This window comes from Camellia sinensis, chromosome 2 (assembly GCF_055761805.1).
Source record: "Camellia sinensis isolate YWXY chromosome 2, ASM5576180v1, whole genome shotgun sequence".
In the NCBI taxonomy this organism is placed as follows: Eukaryota; Viridiplantae; Streptophyta; class Magnoliopsida; order Ericales; family Theaceae; genus Camellia; species Camellia sinensis.
The window spans coordinates 231,085,571-231,107,050 of record NC_138962.1 but is presented as its reverse complement, the minus strand read 5'-3'; positions in this window follow the sequence as shown (position 1 = coordinate 231,107,050).

The window sequence follows — 21,480 nt, the reverse complement described above, 5'->3', positions numbered from 1 at the left end:
TAAGTCCTTTAGCAAGATTTGTATTTGTAATAATTAGTTAATTCATTTGGTGTTGTAATAATTAGTTGATTATGCCATTCGGACCCTCTTGTGCGAAGGCAAATTTATAACATTTGATGTGTGTCTTCCAACCTCAATTTCTTTCTCTCTTTTATTTACAAGCTTACCGTAATTGTATATAACATCAAGTTTTCTTTTATCATTCCCATGCTTTGTATCCATTTTTGCATACATTAAAATTCAGCTCATCATGCATAATGCTCTTACCAATTCCTAAATGATTATGTGTGCTACCTCATGCTTTGAATTGCTTCAAATGTCATATTAGTAGTCAAATTTATCAGTTACATTATGTATGTGTTTCATTAGCCATTTTGCATTTCTTTAGGATCATGCATCTTCCTAACTATCTTCTTTTCCTTGGCTTGCCTCGTTTGAGTACTAGGTGAGCATTTTTCTTTAGCATATCGCATGTGCGTTTGTGTTGCTATGTCGAGCATACTACCATGAGGCCACTCACTTACTTGAAATACCTCTTTGAATGCCTGTGGATGAAGACTATTTTGCGTAGCTTGAAATGCCTTTGATTATTGTACATATGAGCTCACTTTTTCTTTGAGTAACACATATTCAAAACTCTTTTCAAAAAACAAAGCATTCCAAAGTAAATGATGTGGTCTATACTTATTTGCTTCACATGGTAAAGTTAGTATATTAATAATCAAAATATGAGCATATGATGTCCATAAAATTCACATCATGGTTAGCAAAGGCCGATTTTTTATCAGGTGAGTGGGGTGCTCAATTCATAACCTTCCTTTCTCATACCTAAGTTTCCCGAACCGAGACACCATGGTTATGATGGACAAGTGGCCTTTGGCACGAGTCACAGGTTTCCTAAATTTTTCAAAAATATTTAGGAGGTGACTCTGAAATCTGGCAATGCAGTCCACTTTTAGCATCTCTAATGATTAATGGATTTTTTTGATTTGTCGGATTTAGACTTTCATTCATTTTTCTGTTTCACATTCCACTTATGAAATCAGATTTAGAACCACGGGAGTCCGAACTGTAGGGCAATTGCATCCAAGGAAACTAAGCCCCTCAGAAGAGCGTGAAAAAATAGCTATTTAAAAAAAACTAAGGGCGAATTACACTAACGTTCCCTATAGTTTGGACCTTGTGTCATTTTAGTCCTTAACTTTTCAATTGTGACACGTTTGACCATAAATTTTCAATCTTGTTCCAAATAAGGCAATTGAAGATACCATTACTCAATTTCAAGGATAAAGTCATCAATCTGATAAAATATAAACTAATTTGACAAAAATAAATATCAAAAAAATATTTTTAAATTTTTAAAAATTATTTCTACCCACTAAAAGATAAAATTATGTAAAATTTATAAATCTTTCAGATATTTATTTATTTATTTATTTTATCAAATTAATTTTTAGTATATGTTTGGATGATGATCATGTAATGGGTGGTTGTTTTTATTTTCATTAAATTAGTTTATATTTTTTCAAAAGTCAAATATGGCGATAATTTTGATATCATTATTAAATCAATCCATTATATCAAAAAATCCAAAACTAAAACTATTTCATATATTAAATACATCGATTACACATTAAAAGACTAACAATCACCCATTATATAATCATCATCCAAACACATAATAAAAATTAATTTGGTAAAATAAATAAATAAATATCTAAATGATTTATCAATTTTACATAATTTTATTGTTAGTGGGTCAAAATTATTTTTAAAAATTTAAAAATATTTTTTTGACATTTATTTTTGTCAAATTAGTTTATATTTTATCAAATTGACGACTTTACCCTTAAAATTGAGTAATGATATTTTTAATTGTCCTTATTTGAAACAAGATTCAAAATTTATGGTCAAATGTGTCACAATTGAAAAGTTAGGGATTAAAGTGACATAACCCCTAAACTATAGGGACTGTTAGTGTAATTCGCCCAAAAACTAAATATTATAATACCTATTATTTTTTCATAAATAAACAAAGGCCTATCGAGCAGCCAATAGTTAAATATTCAATATCATATTAATTAAAACATTATAAAGTTTTTTAAACCAAATACATCCATAATTCTATAAGCTCAAAGTTTTAAAAACCAAACTATTAGTAGTATATCAATCAAAACAAATAAATAAATAAATCCATGGCTTAAATTTCAAACTTCTTTCTCTATTTCATTATCATCTTCTGAAGAGCTAGAATCACCATTAACCATTATTTCTGATAATACTAAGTTTCCTACATTATCAACAAATAAATTATTAATATGAAATAAAAAACAAATTTTAAAAATTATACAATTAAAAGGGTATATATATTTTTAATATAGTATATAAAATAATTAATTTATTAAATTAAATATGTAGTGGTCTGAGACGGACTAGAAATACAATTTCAAAACCCAACTCATTTATTAATCGGGCTGAAAATATCAACCCAATCCAATCTTATGGACTAAAGTTATATTCACAAGCCCTAAAAAAACAGAACTAAGCTGGGCAGGCTAGCTGGTCGATACCCACCCCTAGTTCACTGGATTACTCTAGAGGAACAAGGGCATCACCCAAAGGCATTCAAATCCTCTGGGGTGATTTTCTCTGGGGCGATGGAAAAGTGGACAAAACGACATCATTTTGTTTAGTTCTCACTAGGGGTGGTTATATGTTGGGCCAGGTCAAGTTCAGGTCAGGTCAACACTCTATAATAAGAGATTTTATATCGACCCAAGCCAAACCCAGCTCGGCCCTAATATCGGACCTCTAAATCTATCCAAATCCAACCTAAAAAATAATTATAAATCCCAAACCCACCCATCGGACTCTATGTTAATTTTTTTTTTAAAACATTCCATAATCAAATTCAATCATATATTATATTTTTTAAATAAATATATTGATATCATTATAAATTGAAGAATTTTGTGTATAAATTGAAAATCTCTTAAATAAATTCAATCATACATTATCACAAATATGTGTTTCAATAAAATTAATAAATACATCCCAACAAAAAATATATATATTAATGTGTTATAATTAATTAATTTAATAGTAAGCTAAATCAGACGGACTGAATTAAAAAAATAAACTCACCCCATTAATATTACTAGCTAAATATGTTAGCCCAATCTTATCATATGAGCTAAGGCAACCTTATCAAATCATGAAAAATAACTGGACTGGGCTAGGCAGACCAACAGGTAGACGAAGAGGCAAGCCACATCAACGGCGGCCGCCGCCGTAACCTCCATCACCACCGTCCTAGACAAGAGAGAAAACGAAGCTGACAAAGGAGGATGACCATCGATCAAAGACCAGCTGGAGCTATCGCATCAGGTTCGTTTTTCAAAACTTAGGGTTTTGATTTATGATTTGCGACTTGTCAATTTCCAAATTAAGGCATTTCAATTGGGCTGAGTTGGATTTGGGGCTTTTGATGTAAGGTTTGAAGTTGCAATTGAAGAAGCAAAACAGAGTAACATGTTTGGTTTGAAGTTGAAAAAATAGTGTTTTAACTTTTGATTTGGGGCTTTCCAATTGAAAAATTAGTAATTGAAAAATTAGGTTTGGGGTTGGAATTATAATACTATATATCTTTATAATTATTTTGATGAATGTTGTTTTTTGAACAGAGAAACTTATCTCAGTTATATTGTATATAAAATTTCTGCATAACTATTCAATTTGTGTAGCCTTAAGCATCTATAATGCTTCATCAAAATTTTCATCAAATTTGATAAAAAGTTTGATTTGATATTAGGGTATCTCCAACGGTTCATCAAATATTTCATCAAATCTGAGTAAAAATATAATGAATTCTTCTATCTGATATCAGTCACTCCAACAGTGAACTGTAGCTGTTAGCAAAACACAGGTTGTCTAGGGGGACGATTGGCCAGTCGTTCCGCCGGTTGATCGGCAAGAGCAAATGAATTTTTTTTCCCCTCCATTTATGTTTCCCTCAATTCCTTTGTCATTTCTTTTTCCCTCCATTAAACCTTTCCATTTCTTTTTGCCTCCATTAATTATTTCCCTCAAAAAATAGATATAAACAAATTAAACCATATACTATATAAACCAAGCAAACAACGTTGTATCTGGAACCAACCATAACTGAAAAACAGAGAATAATGACTAGCTTAACTTCTTATTTGCTCACTGATTTTTCATCATCTTCTTCTTCCTCATCCTCTGATGATGAAACTAATGATGAAAAAATTGTTGCATTTCTGGATCATTATGAGATAAATAATGCTAGTATGATACAAATTCTGAGAGCAAGTGATCAATCAAAGAAAAGAAGTGGTTCTCTTGTAGGACATAAATAATACGCCGCGATACAAGGAAAGGTCATGATCGATTGTTTGCGAATTATTTTGCGGCAAATCCAGTTTATTCACCTGCAACATTTCAAAGACGTTTTAGAATGCGTTATCATCTATATCTGCGAATTTTGAATGCCATTGAAGCACACGATACATATTTTGTTCAAAAAAATGATGCAGCTCATATCCTCAGATTATCTCCACTGCAAAAGATGACTTCAGCAATTAGAATGCTCTCATATAGAGTGGTAGCAAATGCAGTTGATGATTATGTGCAAATTAGGGAAAGCATGACAATTGAAAGTTTGAAACACTTTTTGAAAAATATAGAAATCCCCTAGATATTGATTTGTGATTATGTATCAATTTTAACCAGTAAATAGCAATCACAATCAAACAATCAAAGACCAATCGACAAAACGATTTTACGTGAAAAAATCACAATTGGAGCGCCTCCAATTGTGATAAAAAAAACAACGGGCAAAAGCCATAAAACAATCCACTAAAAAGACACAAAAATAGTTACACAAGTGTACACTCAATTACCTAGCGAATTCATGCCCAAATCAAACCGACCTCTATATGCCTCTTCTAGCCCGGTCTTCACCTCAGAATTGTCTTGCCTAACGTTAAATCCATAGCGCTAATGTCGAATCCACGACGATGAGCCATTCCAGAATTCACCAAAGCTTCAAGCCCAAATTCTACGGAATCCACCGAAGAACAACTCTCTATTTTTTGAATAAAACAAACTAAACAAACCATTTGATATAATCCACTCAATTTATGATTAATCTATCACAGATATCAAAGGAAACAAGCAAAGAAACTCCAGATAAAAATTGTAATACCCAAGAAGAAGTTCTGGATGCCGTAACCCTAAAACTTTACTGAACCGCAGCTTTTATACCAAACAAATCCGCGATCTCCACTCGAGCGCAGGAATGGCAGCTCAAGTGGACAGACTAAAACGCGTGTGACTAAACAAGGTCTACGCTTGAGCGCAGGAATGGCTGCTCGAGCGGAAAAAAATAACTCCCAATGCTTTTGCAGGCGAGTGAAACTTCTGAAAGGTCGCGATCTCCGCTCGAGCACAGGAATGGCCGCTCGAGCAGAAAAATAACTTCGACTGCAATTTTTCCTTTTGCTTTGGGGGCGCTGCCCCTCGACCCCACCTGAGCACTGCCCCGGACCCGCTAAGGGGCGCCTCCTAGACCCCTACGCATTGACCGGGCAACTCGATCCCCAACATAGTCAACTGAAAGAATTAACATCACAAACTCCTCTGCAAGGGTACAATTTGGGTTGGATTCGTATCTAAAACTCATAGCCTCACTGAAATAAAAAAATTGAATAAAATGACAACTGAAAGGAGTTTTGTCAAACGAGATTGCCAAGAATAAAAACCTAACACTTTTGCAATTCAATAATCGAAATCTTTGGACCTAAATATCTTAGATCTCCAACAGCAACTGATATTGCTAGATTACTTGCGATTGGGGAGGTTCGTGAGTTTCCAGGTATGTTGGGAAGTTTAGATTACATGCATTAGGAGTGGAAAAATTATTTAATGGCATGGCAAGGTCAATATGTAGACCATCAGAAAAAGCCAATTATCATTCTTGAAGAAGTAGCTTCTTATGAGTTGTGAATTTGACATGCATTTTTTTAAATGCTTGGATCACACAATGACTTGAATGTCATGGATCGGTCGCCCTTATTTTCTTATCTTGCCCATGGTAAAGCTCTGCCTGTCCATTACACTATTAATGGACACACTTATAATATGGGTTATTACCTTGCTAATGGTATATACTCTCAATAGGCAACACTGGTTTAGACAATTTCTTCTCCCCAAGGAGCAAAGAAGTAACAATTTGCAATGATGCAAGAGTCAGCAAGAAAGGATGTAGAGCGAGCATTCGGGGTGCTTCAATCCCGATTTGCAATTGTAGGTGGTGCAGTACGTTTTTGGGATCCCAAAATGCTTGGTAACATAATGAAGAGTTGCATTATATTACACAATATGATTGTCAAAGATAAGAGAGATGAACATCTTGATTTCGATTGTGAAATATCATCAACCAACTCACTAGTAGTAGTTTCGTGTACCAGTAACAATGACTTTGAATCATTTATGTCCCATCATTTAGGTATTAAAGATAAGAATGCATATTATGCCCTTCGCAATGACTTAATAGAACATATGTGGCATCTTCATGGTGAAAACTAACTTTACCACGTGGACGAGAGGATGCACTTTTGGCTAGCTTTTTTGATTGGGAGGTGATTACGCAAGGAAGGTTGTCAGTGTTTGTTGTTGCTCTTAAACCTGTACACACTTCATTTTTGTTGTTACTCAAATGCTGTCAGTGTATGTTGGTACTCTTCAACCTATACACATCTGTTTTTTCTAGTATTATTGGTCCGTTAATTTTGTCAATATCCAATTTAGTGTTAATTTTCAATGTACTGATGTGATAATTTACTAATGTTCTCATTGAAATGTGAAATGTACTATTAATATTACTAATGTTCTAATTGAAATGTGAAACGTACTGTAAATATTAAATTTATTGATATCAAGGAATCCAATTTACTATTAATATCATTTGAGTAATCTGTTGAAATGGCAAGCAAACTCAAATTTGTTCTTTGTTTGATCTAGTTAATGGTACATTTTTTTTAGTTTGGCAAATTGGTTGATAGCCACATGGTGATTACTACTGTCAATAATTTGACAATAGTATCTAAAATGCTCCATATTAATTAAGAACAACTTTTGACCCAATTATAATTTATGGGAATTTTTTTATATATAAATTTCATCAAAGTCTTGGACTTTTGTGAGGCATCCAGGTGTGAATATTTATTTTGCATGACTTTTCAAAGCCTGTAGACTTCACCATCTTCATGAATGCATCATTTACATATACAACCATCTAACTACTTCATTAAACAAATTGAACTACCTCATTACTTCCCTCCATCACCTATCTCATTTAAAGTGTGCGTGTAAAATGGACTCTATATATTCACAAAGCTCATATCTGTGTATTTCATAAAGAGTTGAAGGAAGTGTGCATCATTTTCAGAAGCAGAAACCGAAAACACAAGAATTCCATTCTGCACAAAACCGGCCGACCGAGGGGTCAACCTGGGGGTCCATTGGCCAGTCAACCTTTCCAGTTTGTGAATTCCAATTGAGCGCCAAGTGGTTCAAGCTACGATTTTCCTTATCCTTTTTCTGTTGCACTTCCTTTTCACTCCATTTGGTCATCTCACACTGAAATTTACCACCTCTAAAATCCACCATTCACATTTACCTCTCCCAATCAAATTCAACATATATTCACAAAGTCATGCCTAGAACCAAAAGATCAAGACCAGAACTGGATAGATCTCAAACCTTTCACCATGCCAACAACAGCCTCAAATTTCAGCTTATCTAACTACTGATTTTTTCACTTATAATCATGAACAAGCCTTTTAACTATTCTGCAACCTCTTGTCACTGAGAGAAGGCTAAATCTTCCTCCTCAATATGATCCTCTGTTGGTTACCAAACTTGAGACTATGGGATGGCTAAATTTAATAAATTTACCACAAAAGGTATATCCTTGTCTTGTGTCTCTATTTTATGTTCTCTTGAAATGTACTGATGAAGAAGATGGAGACTTTAGTATTATATCTTATGTAAAAGGTAAATCTATTGAATTTGACATCCCTACTTTGGCACGAATTATTGGAGTTGAGCAAGGGAATAAGCAAATCTATTTTCACAGTGAGTCTGACTTGCTTGATATTGTTGGCGACATAAGTGAAGTATATACTACTATTTGTGAGAGTAGATTTACAAGAAGTAATTTACAAGCAAGACATTTGAAACCCTACCTTCGTATTCTTTATCGATTTATAATAGAAAATGTCACTCCCAGAAGAGGACATTTTCATGCTATTCCAATTTTTAATGCTTATTTGCTATATTGTTTTGAAATTGGACACAAATTGGATTTATGCTATATACTCATGAAAGAAATTGCGGTTGCAAATCTTGGTCATATCACTGGTTGGTCATTAGTTTTTGGAGTTCTACGTACTAAAATTTTCAAAGCTTTCAAGATTAGACTTGTAGGTGAAGTAGAAACTAAATATCTTCAGCAATTTCGGAGTACACACTCTTCAGCAATTTCGGAGTACACACTCACTCGAGCTAGAGGTGCTGAAAATTTATTTCAAAGTCTGAATACTCCAAATGTAACAACAGATGATACTCCCGAAGACCCCAATGACAATGCCATGCCACCAGGTCAACAACTTCAATACTGAACTGATTTTTTGACTACAGAACAAGATCGACACAATCAACGTGTTCAATGGGAACAACACGTGGCTGATCAGTTTGATGCATTTGCCACCGCTTAGAACTCGTTAATTCAACAATTTGTTGAGTTTCGTGTGGACACTGAAATACGTCATGAGGTTACAAGCAATCTCATTGATCAAATTGAGCATCGAGTCAATGAGATCTACCATCACTACTTCCCTCCACCACCACCTGACAATGACCTTTGACGAGTTTGGATAAGAGATTGGATGTATTACAAATCTATGTGCTTTTTGGTTGTTATGGATGTACTACTACTTTCCATTTTTTCATTTTTGTGTTTTTTGTACTACTTTTATTTGTTTTTTTTATTTTTATTTTTATGGATATACTAGTGGTTGGTCTTTTTATATTTTTGTTAGTTTGTACTAGTAGTATGTGTTTTTTAATTTTTGAGTGGATGAAGAACTAGTATATGGTTTTAAACTATATTGATGGGTGTAGTTAAAATATCACTACCATTTTGGGGTTTTATTTTTTAATTGACAGTGAGTCTAAAACTTTTTTTAGTATAACACTGACTTTACTGTTGTTCTAAACCTACAATCAATTTAACAAGTCATCTAGTTAGTATATTTCATAAAACTTGGAGTTCTTAACGAGATAGTGCAGTGTTGAATCATGCAATTCAAGTACATGGTTGGATTAACATTTAGGTTGACACCAGTATTTGGACTACCAGATACTATATAATGGGATGTTCAAACATCATTGTTTGAATAACAATTTTAGTTCAAACTACAATTTTTATAGAATGGATGATGATTGTAGTTTTTAGCAAAATAGAGATAGGTTGGTGAGTATTGGTTAACCAAACACAAATACAGGAATTCACAATTTTATTCATGTTGGAGAAAAAGGAAAGAAATGAAGGAAGAGGGACATAGTAAAAATTTGAGAAATATCTAGTAATATTTCTGATAGAAATAAATAATAAAACCAATATACTTGGTGCTCCTAAAAGACCATTCACATGTTATTTCTCAAATTTTCAATCCAACATCAACATAGATATAATAAAAATATATAAACTATAAAATAAAAAAGAAGAACAAAAACAAGAACAAGAACAAGAAGCATATTCAACTATTGAGTTAAAATAGATATGATGTCTTTAGGTGTCACTATTACTGATTTTAAAAGTAGAAGTAGAATAACATCTTCAAATGAAAAGGAACATATGGATGACAAGTAAAAATTTAGAGAAAAGTAGAGAAAAGAGGAGAGGGGGCACATAAAGAAAGTTCCACAAATTAACCCTTAAAATGCAATGCAGAAATACACTGTAAATCATTCAATTGAAATCCTAGTCTTCATCAAACAGTAAAGGAAATCTATTTGTTGATCAAAATAAGATTGGTCATAGCCATTGACATTATTTTATGATCATGTAACATGCCCGGGGAGTACCCGTGCGATTTAAACAGTTCGGACCCTCGGTCTCTTTGATCTAGTCTCACAAGTGCAATGTGAAACGTAGACGAGAGTCCACATTTGGTAACTTTTAAATAATTCATTTTATTGCAAAAACATTTGTCAGAAATAGACTGCGTCATCAGATCTCAAAGTCGCTACCTATTATTTTGGGAAATTAGAAAGCCAATGACTCGTGCTAAGGCCACTGTTCGTCAACCAAAGTTGTCTTGGTTCAGAACCTTAGGTATGAGAGGGAAATGTCATTAATTGAGCACCCTCTCTTACCCAATCAAAATATCGGCCTTTACTAAACCATGATATGAATTTTATTTACTTTATATGTTCATATTTCGATTATTTAATAAATCCTAAAAATTACTATGTGAAGCATGCAAGTATAGACTATGTCATTTTTTTGGAATAATTTGATTTCATGTATTTTGAAAGAGTTTTGAAGATATACAACCCAAATAAATTCAGTTTACAAACATGAAAAATCAACATTATTACAAATTTAAACGACACAACTTCCATCCGCTGACATTCATACAGTTATATCAAGTAAGCAAGTAGCCACATGGTAGGATGCTTAAACAATATAAGAAAAACACACACAAAAGGGATGTTAAAGCATAAAAACTTACATATTTACCGACGTCCCGCGAACAGTTACAAAACAAAGTTAGTAAAACATGCATAATCTTATATACAAAATCTTAATGCAATAAGACATGACATGTGAATCATCTCAAGAACATGAGGTAGCGCACATAATCACATAGGAATTGATTAAATCCACAAATGCAATATTAGCCGAATTAAGATGTATGAAACATTGATGCGAAGCAAGGATATACTAAAAAAAAATAAAATAAATAAACATGAAGCATATTCACAAATAAGGAAAGCAAGTAAAAGAATGGGATAAAAAGAAGTGGGGCGGGAAATTATTACAACATTTTGAATAAATTATTACAAACCAAATGAGAGAGAGGAGAGAATATTGCAATAAAGTAAAACAAAACCTCACAAAACACTCAAAATAAAAGCTTCATGTTCCTTGGACCTATCGGCAGAAATTGGTTAATATTGGGAGATTATGCCATCTTGTTCAAAAGAAGCTAACTGACCGGCCAAATAGGTCGGCCAGCCAACTAGGCCCAGCAAAACCTGTCTTGTTGCGAAACCAAGAAAAGAAACAAACAAGAAATATGTAGATGGCTCAACTAACCACTACTGGTTAGCTTACGGCACAACTAATATGAAGCAAGAGAAAGCAAATAAGCCAAAAAAATAATAATTATGAACTAAACAAGCCACTTGGATTACAATAACACACTATGAAATTTAAAGTAAGAAAATAGATATAAGATAAACAAACCACTTGGATTATAGCAAAATACTATGAAATATAAAGTAAGAATAAAAATATAAGATAAACAAATCACTTGGATTATAACAAAATACTATGAAATATAAAATAAGAAAATAAATATGAGATAAATAAATCACTTGGATTATAAAAAACACTATGAAATAAGAAGCAAGAAAATAAATATGAGATAGAAAATATAAGAAAATGAAAGACTAGAAATTCACCTTCCAAAGAAAGATTGAACTTCTTGATTTCCAAACTTCCTCTAGGTATGTGTGGTGGAAAAGTGGCTAACTCTCTTATTTTTCCTCACTTTCAACAACACTCACTCTTTCCTTTGATCAATCACTACTGAAATTTAGCTATTTCAGAATTTTTGGAGCTGTTTTGGATGTATAAAAGGTGGAATTTCAGTGTGTATAAGCCACAGAAGGTGTATATGGAAGATAGAAGTGTTTTTGGCTCAAAATTTGAATTTTCTCCCTTTTTTCTCTCATTTTCTCACTCTTTTCTCTTCAATTTCATGGTCCTCTCCCTCTCTTACAATCTGATCATTCTATATAGGCAATGAGGGAGAGTTAAGGTCAAAAAAAAGGTGGGAGACAAGAATGTGATAGGAGGACAAATTTTCAAGGTGGTTGCATGGGATACTCCTTTATGGATGCAAACAAAACCTCTTTTTGACAATGGGAGATGATTAGGTATGTATTTGGTGATATATGGGTCAGCCAATGAGGTAGGGGAGTGTCCTACACAAGAAAAAAAATGCAAAAGAAAACCTTCTCTACCTACTAGTTTGGAATGGTCAAATATTATTTGAGGGGAAATACAATACAAGGCAAAGTTTTGGTAGAGTGGTTAAGGTGTTGGGTGTTGAGTAGTAGGTTAGGTGTTCAAACCCCTTTACAAGCATTCCTTAAATTCATTTATTTTATTTTTTGGTAAAGACATGTCAATGCTACATCATCAGCAAAGATCAATCCAGTCATGCCACATTAGCATTAACGAAGTATTGTCCATATGGACAGAATAGTACTCCATATGGATAGAATATTCCCTGACTTTAACAGAATATTCCCTCACATAACAGAATATTCTCTAAGTTTTGAAAATTACAATTTGGCCTAGAAGTTTCAAATATTTGTGCTGTAACCCAAATTTTGGGAGAATTTTTTATTGAAGCCCCCAGAAGTGCAGCGAAGGTTGATCCTAGCTAAACGAACCATTCTGGATGCAATTGTGAGGTTAGAATATTCCCTTAAAAAGGTAATTTGTGGTTGTTTAGGGTTGGAAACAGGGCTCAAATTCTAAGTTTTCTTATTGACGATTCTATGAGAAACACCTTCTTGTCTTGTCATCATAGGGTAATCAAAAGAAAGCGCCCAAGTCTTAGGGCCGGTCCAAATGGGGTGTCTACAGATCCTCATTTCGTTGCTCTCTTTCATTCATCATAGATAAATTTTTAGTTGTTTCTCCCTATCCTCGGCCCTTCTTTAACATTCTACAGCCTTTTGTTCACGTTCTTCGCCTTTTGTTCATCTTGCTCAACAGTTCTAAAGGACATAGTTGACAACGCTTCAAGAATTTTAGACTAGTTGGCAGCCATTTCATCAAATCTAACATCATGAATTGCTTGTTTCTTTAACTTTTCTTTTGAAACCTTAGTACCAATTGGTCGTATTGATGTATTAGTCAGTTGTTGGCCCTCCTCAATATTGTTGTTGGGTTGAAAAGCCTCACCTTCAGTTGCTGTATTTGAAAATGGATAAGGTAGTGGTATGGGTTTTTTGGTTTGTGTTCTAATTTCATCCCACTTACAACTTCGGTGAAAAATTTCCCAACTTGTATCAAATGTAAAGTGTTTTTTCTGTATTACATGATACATGAGCTTAGCTTCAGAGACCTAAAAAATGAAAAAGGTAATCATTTCGATAAAACGTAAACTAAGAACAAAAAAAATTGATATGCTACAAAAGAAATGAAAATTACCATGTTTACCTCAGTTGTTCCACTTTGTTGGCTCATTTGGATTTACTCAAGAAAATCATAGAATTTATTAATTGCCTTTTGCATCACAGACCAACGGTGAGATAAAGAAATACGGTTTCGATTTGATTGATCATTCAATTGTGAATTTAAAAAAACGAGCACTCGTTCCTAGAATATTGTCATGGTCTAACTATTACTAGCAATGGGATCTTGAGAGAACGCCAATCAAGATCTATATAAAGTTTCATCTTCTATAATGGTGAACGCTTTACCATGAGAAACACGACAATTTTCTGAAATAAAATTAACATTAGTGTTTTGTTCTGAAGTTTGTGATTCCTCAAACATTTCAAAATCTTCCATAGTTTGAAGGTAAATTTTGTACAAATAAACAAGTTAAAAAAATTCAATTGGGTACAACATTCAACACACAGTAAAAAATATTGTAAAAGAAACAAGTAAAACATAAAATAAAGAAGTGAAAAATTGGAGAACTACCGCAGACTGAAGATCACACAATGCGAAGATTGTAAAAGAAACAACTGACAAATGAAATGAATAGTGAAGATTGAAGTTAACAATGATGAAGAAAAAAAAAATGAGAAATTGTAATGATATTGTGAAATTTAAAAATAAATCAGTCTTATTTTATAGACAATAACAACGATAACTTTGTGAAATCCTCTGCAAAACCAACGGTAGCTTTATTGAAGTTACACCCTACTAAATGAACGGCTAATTTGAATACAAATTTGAATCTACATGCAATGTATTTTCCTCTGCTATCCATGCATCAATGTTGGTAAGGCATTTACTCTTGGTGCCACAAAAAGCAAACAACTTTGGAAGCCTGTTGACAGTCTAAACGATTGCTCTGTTCTGGGAATTGTTGAAGTAACTGGATGACCGATGGGACAATCGGCCGGACGTCCGGTCGGTCGTCCGATGTGTCTCATCTCCAATGGTCTTGCACAGTAAACTGGTGAAAGGTGGCCCAGATCCTCAGCTTGGTGAAATATTTGGTATATTCTCAATTCGATGCAGGTTTGATGAAACCATTAGAGCACAAAAAGAGGGACTTTTTCACCAAATTTAAATTTGGTGATGGATTTGGTGTAGCGTTGGAGATGGCCTCATGCACTCCAATGGTAAATTTGTTTGGGATGACATTCAGGTGGACGTCGAGCTATGGGTGGAAATTGATGTTCAGATAAAGAAAGGTCAGTTGTCCGGGAGGAAGTTCAGGTGGACATCCGGCCCAAGGGCCACCTACAAAATTTGATGAAAGAATAAAGCTTCCTTAATTTGATGAAAACTTTAACTCTTTCTTCATTTGATGTTGATATGATGAAATGGTTGGAACTTCGTTTTAACGCGTTTTTCATCAAATTTAAATTTGATAAAAGATTTGATGAACGATTGGAGATGGCCTTACAGAATCTTAGAGATTTCAAGTAGGTTGAGTTGTCATTATATGGAAATGGAGTTGAATTTAACACTGAAATACATTTATGAGTTTAAAAGCTTTTATTTGCTAATGCTCAACAAAATTCTACCCTATTATAAGATAGGATGAAACTTTTAATCCAAAGTAAAAGTCTAAATTCCTTACTTAAACTTGGCATATTAATGATTGACAAAAATTGTTCCACATGCTTGATTGTTCACTAATTTTGAGGGCTTTTCTTTGGGGTGATGGTGCACAAAATGACCATTCGTTTATTGAAACAATTGGACCATTCAATTGTATAGAATGATGGATAAAGAAAACGGTTATGTTACGTTTTTTAAGGGTTTTTTTTTTTTCTTTTTCTTTTTCTTAATGTAATTGTTCTTGGTTGGGGGTGGTTTAAGAGGGTAAAAATTATCTTTTTTATGTTTTCCCCAGTGTGTAACTTTATTATTATTGGCTACAAAATCTGAACACGAAGGAAGACTGATTCTTCAAATGTTATTTTTGGTGCTGTTTGTGGGTGGTGAATTATATACCCACTTCATATTGTCAAAACATATTCCCTGCTTGTGGGTGTTTTTCATGCTGTTGTGCGTGGTGATTCTTTTGTAGCATTGTAAAATTGGTGCTTACATTTGTCATTTTTACTTATTTGTGCAAGTTGACTTGAAAACATTTGCCAATTGGGAGGATACCGTAGGTCCCTGTGTATATACAGTAATCCTCCTAAAGTTACACAAACCCTCTCACTGAAGCCAGAAAAATACCTCAAGAACTCCTGGTTTGGTTGGCTTACAGGAGTTGAGAAAGGTTAGCATTGAGTCTTCAATAGTTCTACTTGTTTTTTGATTCATTAAAAATGAGAAAAAACATGAAAGTTCATCCAAATAAATATTTCAACAGAGGAAATGACTAGTTGGTGTCACGACCCAAGCCCACCGCTATGGGTTTAGCACCATAACTGGCCAGTAATCTGTGATTACCGAAGGCCTGCTTAACAGTCAAACAATATTACAGAGTACAGGGGCATGGCGGAAGCCAAAACAGTAAATAGACAGTGTCTAATGAGCTGTGACAGTCTATATGCAAAAAGACTTTTCATACATATGCACATTCGTAACAAAACAGTATGTACAGTATATACAATCATTCAAGACAGGGACTTAATCCCTATTAGAACAGTACAGTACAGTAACATCATTCAGTCTAAACAGTAGTTACATAACAGATACAAAAAGGGGAAGACTAAAACGCCCCCAAAGCCCTGGCTTGACAAGCTTGGAACCTCGCGGTGAGGCACAATGGTTGGCTTGACAAAATTGGAGTTTACCCTGACGATTCTAGCAACGGTCCGGTGCCTGTACACCTACATATATATATGAGCAATTAGCTAAAGCCCAGTGAATAACATAATGCATAAAGAGGTTAAGAATGAATGTCCTTTCAGTATTGAAAATAGCCAATTGATTCAGTGTATCAATCATTCAGTCATAACAGTCATATGTGGTACATTCATTAGCAGAACAGTACAGTAAGAAGTAGGTCTTGAAAGACCGAACAGTTAATGATGGCCATCAGTAATGGGTCCAAACATGGAAACAGACAGAGATCTCTGTAACAGTAGCAGTAACAGTAACAGTAACAGTAGTTGCTAAGGATGCCACAATACAATTCAGAATAGAGGACAAACATTCATTCAGTTAACAGTAAACAGTTCAGAAAACAGTTTAATTGATCATTCAGAAAATATTCATTTTCGAACATATCTTTACAACATTGTTACTCACAGAGTTCTGGGCTACAGATAAGCTAGAGCGCGTCTCCGGATGCCAACCTTACACAGTTATAGAGTGAACACACACTAAGCTACACAGTTGGGAAAATAATAACTTAATCCCTATCTTGACTCGGTGTGGTTCTACAACAACATCCTCATTAAGATGCCTTAAACTAGGCCTAAGAATGCCTAGAATAGAATGAGGATGCAAAGATGCACTTTCAAAATATTTTCAGAAGCAGAGGTCTCGCTCGAGCGTCACTTACCCCGCTCGAGCGAACAGGCAAACAAAATACTCCGCTTGAGCGCGAGTTACCCGCTTGAGCGGACTGTAAAACATGCAAAAAGTACTAGATGTGTGAAAATCACGCTCGATTAGGCGCTCAATACCCGCTCGATTGTGTGACACAAGTCCTCGCTCGAGCATCCAATACCACGCTCGAGCGGACTGTAAAACAGATGAAAGTACTGGGAACACGATTTTCTCGCTCGAGTGCCAGTAACCCCGCTCAAGCGGAAGTCCAAATTCTAGAAATTCCAGATTTGAACCTCAAGCTCAAAACCAAGTTTCAATGTACCAAATTCGATCCTTTTGGGCTAATTTTCTGGAAAACACTTCAAAATCCATAGTATAACATGTTTCAAAGATCAATTTGAGAAATCAAAACCCAAAGGTAGTTCAATTAAATCCAATTTCAAACCAAATTTCATGAACAAGACTAATATGGAACATGCAAGAATTTAAACACTTCAAAGCTTCAAATGCGGGCTCAACTGAGCCAATTCTTTTCAAAACAAGATAAATTCATGGTCCTTAGCAAAAATATAAACATGCATGTGACAATTTTCCATGAAAACAACTTTAAACTCATCAATATAGGCATGCATGCATGAAATGAGCTTCAATTCAACAAATAGAATCAATTCTAGACTTTAACTCACTAAATTTCCATGATTCATGAAGGTACAACTTAAATACATAAACCAAGGGATAGAATCTCTACCTTAGGTCTCCAATCACAAGTCTAGAGGCTCAATTTTACAATAAACTCTACAATTCCTTCAATTTCCAAGCAAATCAACAAGATGAACTCAATTCTCTCTCTCTCTCTCTCTCTCTCGGTCGGCTAGGAGCTCAAGAAGGCTGAAGAAATGTGTTGTCTAATGTATAATGAGGCTCAAAATGTTTAGATAGCGGCCACTTTGAGTGGCAAAATTGTGAATAAGGCCAACTTTGCAATTTAACATTATTTATCCTAATTTAATCGTACCGAATCACATTTCAGATAAATATGCCATAAAATCCCATTAATTCTAACTAACACAAATCAACAATCAATTTCAGATTCGGCTGCCGATAAGGCCTTCAATTTGCAGTTTAAAGCATAAAACATGAACGGATAGTCTAACAGTCAACAGATAGATATGCATTTAAACTAGCACATTCAATCAATCAGTTCAGTTTTTCAGTCAGTTCAATTACTTATCATGATCAGTCTCAGTTTAGCAGTAATCAGTAGCTTAATTAGTAAACAGTGGTGAGGGTTATTACAGTCTCCCCTCCTTATAAAGAGTTTGGTCCTCCAAACTCGAATTACCTTTATTCTGGAAGAAAACAGGATTCAGTGGGAACAATTCAGGATATCTCTTGGCCATGTCATCTTCTCTTTCCCAAGTGGCATACACGCCACCATGGTTCTGCCAGTTAACTTTCACTAACGGAATCTCTTTGTTTCTCAACTTTTTGATCCGTTTGTTCACAATCTGAATGGGCCGTTCTTCATAAGTGTAGTCATCACTTAGCACTACACGGGTAGGCTCAATCACGTGGAAAGAATCCCGAAGGTATTCCCTCAACAGTGAAATATGGAACACGTTGTGCATATGCTCCATTTCAGGAGGAAGCGCTACTTGATACGCCACCAAATTAATTTTCTCAATAATCTCATACGGTCCGACATATCTCGGTGCTAACTTACCCTTGACTCCAAAACGAGTCTGGCCTTTCATTGGTGTCACTTTCACAAAAACGTGATCACCTACTTCATACTCTCTATCCCGCCTTCTGATATCCGCATAACTTTTCTGTCGGCTCTGTGCGGTTTTCAGTCTCTGTTGTATCAGTTTCACTTTTTCTGTAGTTTCATAGACAATCTCGGGCCCAAGCAAAGACCCATCTTCAACTTCTGCCCAGCAAATCGGAGATCTACATTTTCTGCTGTATAATGCCTCGAAAGGCGCCATACCAATACTTGAATGGAAGCTGTTGTTGTAGGCAAATTCAGCTAACGGTAGATGACTTTTCCAATTTCCCTGGAAATCAAGAACACACATCCGTAGTAAATCCTCCAGAATCTGGATGGTTCTTTCTGACTGACCATCTGTCTGAGGATGGTATGCACTACTCAATCTCAGTTCAGTACCCAATGTTGTTTGCAGACTTTGCCAAAATCTCGATGTAAACTTTGAGTCCCTATCAGAAACAATGAACACAGGCACTCCATGCAATCTCACAATTTCATCAATATAGAGTATAGCCAATTTGTCCGTATTATAAATTGTTTTGACAGGTAAGAAATGAACAGATTTAGTCAATCTATCAACAATAACCCAAATTGAGTCCATACCTTTACTGGAGCAAGGTAAACCAACAATAAAATCCATGGTAATATGTTCTCATTTCCACTCCGGTATTGGTAAGGGTTGCAGTAAGTCTGCGGGTCGTTGATGTTCGGCTTTAACTTGTTGGCAATGAAGACATTTTGATACAAAATCAGCAATTTCTTTCTTCATTCCCGGCCACTAGAAATTCAACTTCAAGTCTTGGTACATTTTCGTATTCCCTGGATGGATAGACAATTTTGAATTGTGGCCCTCTTGCAGAACTCTTCTTTTCAGTTCAGAATCATTTGGTACACATAATCTTCCCTAAAATTTCAGCACATTACCTTCAAATTTGAAATCCGATCTCGGTTTGGATTCTCGTTCTTCGATGATCTTCTTCAAGAAGTCATCCTATTGCTGTTTCTCTTTAATTTCTTCAATCAGTGCTGGTTGAGCAGAAATAGCAGCTATTGTTCCACCTTGTTCTCGCAAAACAATCTCAATTTCAGATTTCTCAAGGTCACAAAGCAACTCTTTCTGTCCGGTGAGTAAACAGGCTAAGTTTCCAATCGATTTCCGACTCAGTGCATCGGGAGCAGTGTTAGCTTTCCCCGGATCATACAAAATCTGTAGATCATAATTTTTTATCAGTTCTAACCACCTCCGCTGCCTCATATTCAGTTCTTTCTGTGTGAAGAAGTATTTCAAACTCTTGTGGTCTGTATACACCTCACATGTCGCCCCATAAAGGTAGTGACGCCAGATTTTCAGTGTAAACACTACTGCAGCAAGCTCTAAATCATGGGTCGGGTAGTTCTTTTCATGCGGCCTCAGTTGTCAGGAAGTATAGGCAATAACTCTCCCATTCTGCATTAAAACACATCCCAACCCTTATGAGAAGCATCACTAAAAATGGTAAAACCATCTGTACCCGAAGGTAGGGTAAGAACCGATGCAGTCACAAGTCGAGTTTTCAACTCTTGGAATACTGATTCTCTTTGGTCAGTCCAGTCAAATGATATCCCCTTCTGAGTTAACTGTGTCAGTGGTAAGGCAATTTTGGAGAAGTCTTTGACAAATCTTCTGTAATACCCGGCTAATCCCAAAAAGCTTCGGACTTCTGTAACATTTGTTGGTCTAGGCCAATTTACCACGGCTTCAACTTTCTGTGGGTCAACTGAAATGCCATCTTTACTAATAACATGTCCTAAAAACATAACATAATCAAGCCAAAATTCACATTTAGACAGTTTAGCATATAGTTTCTGTTCTCTTAGGATCTGTAGGGCAAGTCTCAAATGATGTTCATGTTCTTCTCTACTTTTAGAATAAATCAGAATGTCGTCTATAAATACAACAATAAAGTCAACGTGGAATGGTTTAAAAATTCTGTTCATAAGGTCCATAAATGCGGCAGGTGCATTGGTAACTCCAAAAGGCATAACTAGGAATTCGTAATGTCCATACCTCGTTCGAAAAGCAGTTTTATCAATATCCTCTGGTTTAACTTTCAACTGATGATATCCAGATCTGAGATCAATCTTAGAGAACACTTGAGCACCCTGTAACTGATCAAATAAGTCATCAATACACGGCAATGGATATTTATTTTTCACAGTTACCTTGTTCAGTTCGCGATAGTCGATACAAAGTCTCAGTGAGCCGTCTTTCTTTTTCACAAACAAGACAGGTGCGCCCCATGGCGAAGTACTGGGCCTGATGAACTTTTTATCTAATAGTTCTTGCAGTTGCACTTTCAATTCTTTCAGTTCAGTCGGAGCCATTCGGTAAGGAGCTTTAGATACTGACTGTGTGCCCGGAATCACATCAACGGTGAACTCAATCTCCCTGTCAATCAAATCTCCTGGCATATCATCTGGGAATACATCTGGAAATTCTCTGACTATAGGAATATTATTCACATCAGTGTTATCATCAGTATGTACAGTCAATACAAAACATAGGTACCCTTTACACCCCTTTCTAATCAGTTTACAAACTTTCATAGATGAAATCAGATATGGGGGAGGTACTACTCCTACTCCGTTAAACACAAATTCAGGCAGTCCGGGTGGACGGAAAACAACTTGTTTTGTTACACAA